This window comes from Propithecus coquereli, unplaced genomic scaffold (genome assembly GCF_000956105.1).
Source record: "Propithecus coquereli isolate 6110/MARCELLA unplaced genomic scaffold, Pcoq_1.0 Scaffold353, whole genome shotgun sequence".
Taxonomy (NCBI): domain Eukaryota; kingdom Metazoa; phylum Chordata; class Mammalia; order Primates; family Indriidae; genus Propithecus; species Propithecus coquereli.
Window position 1 is genome coordinate 1,078,186 of NW_012149208.1, and position 7,064 is coordinate 1,085,249.

At 41.0% G+C, this 7,064-nt stretch overlaps 1 long non-coding RNA gene across 1 annotated transcript in view; it reads left to right on the forward strand.

Annotated features, from left to right (window-relative positions):
- Positions 1–5,187: 5,187 nt before the first annotated feature.
- The window catches only part of LOC105816035, a 12,614-nt gene continuing 10,737 nt past the window's right edge, over positions 5,188–7,064 (forward strand). The window contains exon 1 of the long non-coding RNA XR_001137775.1: positions 5,188–5,300. This is a non-coding gene — a long non-coding RNA (uncharacterized LOC105816035). The remainder of the gene's footprint in view (positions 5,301–7,064) is intronic.

Here is a 7,064-nt window from a genome sequence, read left to right on the forward strand (position 1 = left end):
GAAGATGATAGTTTGGGTGAAATTGTTTTCAGCTTAGAGCCACTATAACAAAATCCTAAATCATATATCCAAAAACACATAAAAAGATACACAAACACAAGCTTCTCAATGTTTTAAAGAGAAAATAGACCTTGGAGAGAACTTGAACCTTCCTAAGATCAGACAGAAAATCAGGGTCATTCTTCAAAGAAGCAAATGCTTAGGCCTGGTCTCATACTTACATTAGTTTAATTCTTTTTTTTTTTTTTTGCAACTCCATTTGAATTATCTTGGTTGTTGACGTTGGCACAGTGGTTTGATTTGGTTAAATCAAGCTTTCTTTGAACTTTGTTCTGTTTAAGCAATATCTTTGTGTTCAGAGATTTTAAAAAGCAAATAATCTAATTGGTTAAATGAGGTTAAATGAACATAAATAATTTGCTAATAAGTAAACAATACTTTTTCTAAAATTTATTCTACCCCTAAGTTTCCCTATTGCTATTATCCCCTCCAGGGCCAGGCACAGTGGCTTAAGCCTGTAAATCATAGCACTTTGGGAGTCCTAGGAGAACCTGTTTCTACCAAAAATAAAAAAAATTAGCAGGGCATGGTGGTATGTGCCTGTAATCCCAGCTACTTGGGAAGCTGAGGCAGGAGGATCACTTGAGCCCAGGAGTTTGAGGTTGCAGTGAGCTATGCTGATGCCACCGCACTCTTGGCATGCTAGCAACAGAAGAGGGCTCTGTCTCAAAAAACAAACAAATCCTATGGTTAAGTCTTTCAAATTTTTTTTACACTTTCAATGTAGTCAGCTTTAAAATATTGAGATCAAATGCTTAAGTAATTGAGGTGAGACAACATATAAAAACAGTTAAGTAATTTTCATATTAAGTATTTACCTATATGTACTCTACACTACCATATACTTTTCTAAACTGATGTCAATAATATATTCTACTTTTTTTTTAATCTTTTCCAGAACAGGACCCTTCTGCCACATATACACAATTCATATGTCCATTACAAGATTTTCTGCACATTATTTTCAGAGCCTTCAACCCTACTTAACGAAATTGTAAACAACAAAATAAGTGACAAGAAACTACTTCAGTAAGGAGATAACTACTATACAAAGAATATTCTATTACATTTGATTATTTATTTTGGAGGGAGATAGCATTCCTAATAAAATTTGCTGATGTGCAGAAGTGGACTTAGGCTCACACCAGGGCCCCCTTTGCCTGCTTGCTCATTGTCAGGTGATAAATAGGATCAATTCAGTTTACTTTTCAGGAAGGAGGAAATTGTTTTAGGTCCTTCAATTGTTCTTTAAAAAAATTGATCTATTTCTATTTCAAACAGTTTCAATTACAAACAGGTTTACACAAACAACAGTTTCATTCACTGAAACTCTCTTGTGGCTGCATTTTAAGAACAATTCTTTTGGCCTCATTTGCCTCTGATAGGACATCTGTTTGTATCTAAAGTCAGCAGCTCCGAAGCTATTAATACATCACAAGTACCCTCCTCCCATACCAAGCCACAAGCTTCTTGCTCAGGCTGTTCTTGAACTCCTGAGCTCAAACAATCTGCCTGCCTCTGCCTCCCAGAGTGCTAGGATTACAGGCGTGAGCCACCGTGCCCAGCTAAGAAATACATATTTTTAAGTTTCAAATTTGGTAAGAGATATTGAGGAATCAGTGCTGAGATAGAGAATAAGAAGCAGGAGGCTACTTTGGATAGGATGGTTAGGACAGGAGGTGACATTTAAACTATAATCCAAAGGATGAGAAAGCTAGCTACACAAAGAAAAGAAGGGGAGAACAAAGGCCCCAGGCATAGGAACAGCACCTACAAATGCCCAGGGGCAGGAATGATCTTGCTGTGGTGAGCAGAGTGGTATGAGACAGATTGGAGTAGTAGAAGGGGGCCAGAGCAGTAAGAGCCTTAAAAGCCACTGTAAGGAGTGTTAGAGGTTTTGGGAAGCAATTGAATTATGAACGGGGTAATTTGATCCAATTCATACTTTAAGATGAATCCATGAAAAAAAGTCAATCCAATCACTGTAAGGATAATTGATTGGAGGGAAAAGAATGAAGTTGTTGCTGTAACCCAGACCAGAAATGATAGTGGCCTACAGTAAGGTGGTTACAATGAAGATAGAAGTGGATTTACTAATCCAAGTTAAAACTTTGGACTTTGATATCTCTTTTGCTTTTGCTAGCCACATGCAATCAATCACGAAACCTTATAGATTCCAACCTTTACTCGTGACTCCCTATTTCTCATATATGACTCCCTGTTTCTCTGTTCCCACTGACCCAGCCCAGGCCCTTATTACCTCTCACCTGCATGACTGCATTAGCCTCATTACTGATTTCAGCTTTCAGTCTTAACTTGTTCCAATACAACCCACACACTGCTGCCAGAGGAAACTTTCAAAAACACAGTTGTGACCATGTGCCCACTCTGCTCAAAACCCTCAAAAGGCTCTACCCGAAGTTCCAGGCCAAATCTAGCCAGTTAAACCACAATACTTGTCTGGTGCTTTTCTCACATCTATTCCTTTTTATATGTTACTCTCTCATTATGATATATTATTCATTAGTGTCCATTTTATACACATAGGAAGTGAAACTTTGAGTGGCTAGTGGTGTTGGAATCAGTCTTTGAACTATAGTCTCTAGCTACATTTTTTTTAATTTTAAGTGTTTTATAAAACTGTATAGTATATAATATTATAAAACTGGTTACATCTGTGAGTTGCAACTGAGGGTGATTTTTATTCCCATTATATTTTCTGGATTTTCCAAACTTTGAATAATTACTGTGTATTACTTCTGTAACAGCAACAGCAATAATCAAAAAGATCGAGGGATTTCGCCTTAAAAAGAAGGAAATTCTGACATATGTCAGAATATGGACAAACATTGTGAACATATTTCACTGGCTTGTGAAATAAGCCAGTCACAAAAAGACAAATACTGTATGATTCCATTTACATGAAGTACTTAGAGTAGTCAAAATCAGAGGTAAAGTGGAATGGTGGCGGCAAAGGGCTGTTTAATTGGTACAGAGTTTGTTTTATAAGATGAAAAGAGTCACGGTGATAGATGGTAGTGATGGTTCTACAACATTATGAATGTATTTAATACCAGTGAACTGTACACTTAAAAATGGTTAAGATGGTAAATTTTATGTGTAGTTTACCACAAAAAAAAAATGAATGGGGGAAAAAAAATCCTATGTACCCTTTAAGGCTAGCCTCCAATACTAGCTTCTGCCACTTCTCCACTCACCACTCTCATCACTGCTTTGTTACCCTTTATCTCCCACTACCTTTTTTTTTTTTTGGACTACAGGCATGCGCCACCACACCCAGCTAATTTTTTCTATATTTTTGGTTACCTGGCTAATTTCTTTCTATTTTTAGTAGAGACGGGGGTCTTGCTCTTGCTGAGGCTGGTCTCGAACTCCTGAGCTTAAGAGATCCTCCCGCCTGGGCCTCCCAAAGTGCTAGGATTACAGGTGAGCCACCATGCCCAGCCTCACTACCTTCTTTTATAGTTAGTTGTGACCTAACACATCTCCCTGCATTAAGGGAAGAGACTATGGCTTGTTTATTGTCACATTTCCCCATTCCTAGTGGTTTTACAATTTGTTGCTGAAGCCAGCAGTAATCATAATTTAGATTTTTAAAAGGTTGACCAAAATGCCACAGATGTCAGGAAAGAAAATTGTAATCTTGAGGATTACAAGTGAATTGCCTCAGGCCACCTAAGTGTTTATGAAATCAAACTGAATTCAAGAGAAGTGAATTCAAGTGAGTGGAGAGGGTGTTAGGGAGAACCCAGACTCAAACAACAGGCTCCTCCAACTCAGACCAATGAACTCTAAGAAAACCCTTCAACCCCTTGAGGATATACATGTGCAAATTAATCACTCAAGTTTGTTGAGTACCTATTGTGTGTCAGGCACTAAAAATGGGTTTGAGAAGGAAAAAGGCAGATATGGCTCATAACCTTAGGAAGCTCATAGAATGCCTGTTGGTGGTGTGATTCTTTAAGCAAATAATCACACATATTTAATTGTGTAACTTCAATGATAAAGCAAATTGTACAGTTGCCGTGGAAACCTGTAACAGAGGGCTCAACCAAATGTGGGAGGAAGGTCTTGAGAGTCGCCTATCTGAGCTGAGAGACCTGAAGAACGTGTAGGAGTTACCTGGGTGGAGAGCAGAGCTGGGAAGAAGCGGTTCTGGCAGAGGGAAACCCAGGTGCGAAGGGAGAGCTCATGGAGTGAGGCACTTCTGAGGCTGGAGCGAAAAGGGAGAGATCCAGTAAAGCCAGTGATAGGCTTTGTTGGGAATCCATGAACTAGCCTCAGCTTCAGTTCCCAAACAGCTCCTCTTTCTGTCTCCGTCACCTAGAATCTTAGGTGTGAGAGCAGTTTTCTAAGCACTGATTTCACATTTCCATTCAACACACCCAAGTATTAAACACATTTAAAGAAGTTAACGTTAATCCATTAGTAAAGAACGCCGGAGTCAAGACAGTCATATTTAAAGCTGAATACCCAGCATCCAACACATTATGTGGCACACAGGTAACCATTACATTTTGTAAATTACTAATGAATTCGAGAAACACGTGTACTATAAAAAAAAAATTTTTTTTTGAGACAGAGTCTGGCTCTGTTGCCCGGGCTAGAGTGCAGTGGCGTCAGCCTAGCTCACAGCAACCTCAAACTCCTGGGCTCAAGCGATCCTTCTGCCTCAGCCTCCTGAGTAGCTGGGACTACAAGCATGTGCCACCATGCCCGGCTAATTTTTTCCATTTTTTTTGTAGGGGGCTGCGGGTCTTATTCAAGCTCGTCTCGAACTCCCGTCTCAGCCTTCCAGATTACAGACGAGCCACCGCGCCCTGCCCTAAAAATGTGTTTTTAAAAAACAGATGCCAAGGATAATTTCCCCAATCGAGGGACAAATGTTCCCTTCTCTTCTAGGCCGGCGGGCCCCTAAAACCCCTCTGGACGGCTGCGGGGAGGCGGGAGAGCGGGCTGACCCAGGCAGGCCGTGTGCAGGTGCTGAGGGTAGGGAGTGCAGGCCGGCTCTCTCCGCGGGGAAGTTGGCGGCGGAACCGCTAGGAGGCGGAACTGTGGCCGCGCGGCGCTGTGGTCCTGCCGACCATCGTTAGTGAGGCACCTGCCGGCCCGGAAGGAGCTGATATGAACTGGGGCTTCGGCAGCCATCGCTCTTTGCAGTTTGGTCTCCGAGTGTGGTGCTGACGCTAAGCGGGGAATTGCGTTCTCTCCAGTCGCAGGTGAGTAGCGGCTCCTCCTTCTGGGTGGACCGGCGGGCAGCAGCTGTGGATGCCCGGGAAGGCACACTTTTAGGGCCTAGGGCCCCTGTCTGTGGCCCTGAGTGGTAGGGGCGTCTCATTTTCGCCCCGGAGAGGGACAGGTCCCTTCCATGCTCCGCGGGGCCTCTCCGATAGCCCTCGGGGCAGGACTTAGCTGCTGTCAGACGCTTGCTTGGTTATTCCAGGAAAGAACGAGATGACTTAAGGCAAGCCCCTTCCTTCTCCTGGGTCTCATTTTCCTCACCCAGTAAGGTGAAGGTGACGAGGACCATTGACAGCTGAAGAGGCAGTGACACGCCTTGGTGTTTTCAGCTCTCCCAAGTAGCGTGGAGGCAAACTGAGCTTCCTTACTAGTAGTGCTTAAAGTTGTGCAATAGCCCAAGACCCACTTGAGTGGGAAAAAGATACACTGTTGGAAAAATTGTAATGATTTATGAAGTGTTGAACATATTCTAACAAGATAGAAATTTGTTTTAAAAGAGCTAAAGCTCTGACTTTGTTAGCCAAAAGAACAAAGTTCCTCAGGAACTTAAGGTGTTTGGTACATTGGGCAAAATGAGGTGAAGAAATCCTTTTAACTTGAAAAATTAAACCTAGTATCGTTTATTTGCAGTTCTTACGTCAAGCTGTATATTACCAAGTATCTTAATCTGAAGAAGCCCTACGTTTAATGTTAAAATATCAATTAAGAGTAAGTCTCATTGAAACAAATGAAAGAAGGAAAGGAAAGGAACATTTATTGACATGTGTAAGGCGCTAGGTATACACGCAACAATCCACCAAGGAAGAGAGTAGGATCATCTGTATTTTACAGATGACAAATAAAGATTTACAATTTGTCAATAATTAGTGGTACTGATATATTGAATCAGTGTGTATATCTACTATTGTACCTTTAAGTAGATTTGTATTTTTCAAAATATTTTGAACTTAAAAATTTTAAGATAGTTCATTGGCATTTTTTGAGTTTGCAGAAAAGGAAAGTGACGTCTTTATTTTAGAAGTATTGGAAAAGTTGGGGCGTGGGGGTTCATGCCTGTAACCCTAGCACTCTGGGAAGCTGAGGCTGGAGGATCACTTGAGCTCGGAAGTTCAAGAGCAGCCTGAGCAAGAGGGAGTCCCCCATCTGTATCAAAAATAGAAAAAAAAGAATTAGCGGGGCGTGACGGCACAGACCTGTAGTCCTAGCTACTAAGAGGGCTGAGGCAGAGGAGGATCACTTGAGCCCAGGAGTTTGAGGTTGCAGTGAGCTATGATGATGCCACTGCGCTCTAGCCAGGGTGACAGAGTGAGACCCTGTCTCCAAAAACAATTAAAAAGTTAGAAAAGCATTGTCTGTAATTATGAACATTAGCAGTTTAAATAAGGTGCATTTTAACCTTCCTTTGCTTTGCACTATTGTGCTGGAGTAGAAATTCAAGTAAGAAATAGAAGATGGAAAATTAGTCTATCAGAAATGAAAATTACTGCCATTATCTTTTGAATCTTACAAATTAGGATTCTATAGTAGTGAATTCTACAGTAGTAGTTCTCCACCCACTTCTTTACACACTTGGCTGACACTCATTTAACTTATTTCTCTGCAAAACATTACTAAGCAAATAATTTTTAAATCACAGTGTTGAAAAGTTTCTCTTCCTTGTGTATGGCTTTTAGAACAACTTCAATTAGAGGACTGAATTTGTCATGTATGTCAATTTTCATTTTCTTAGTTCAGTGTTGGCA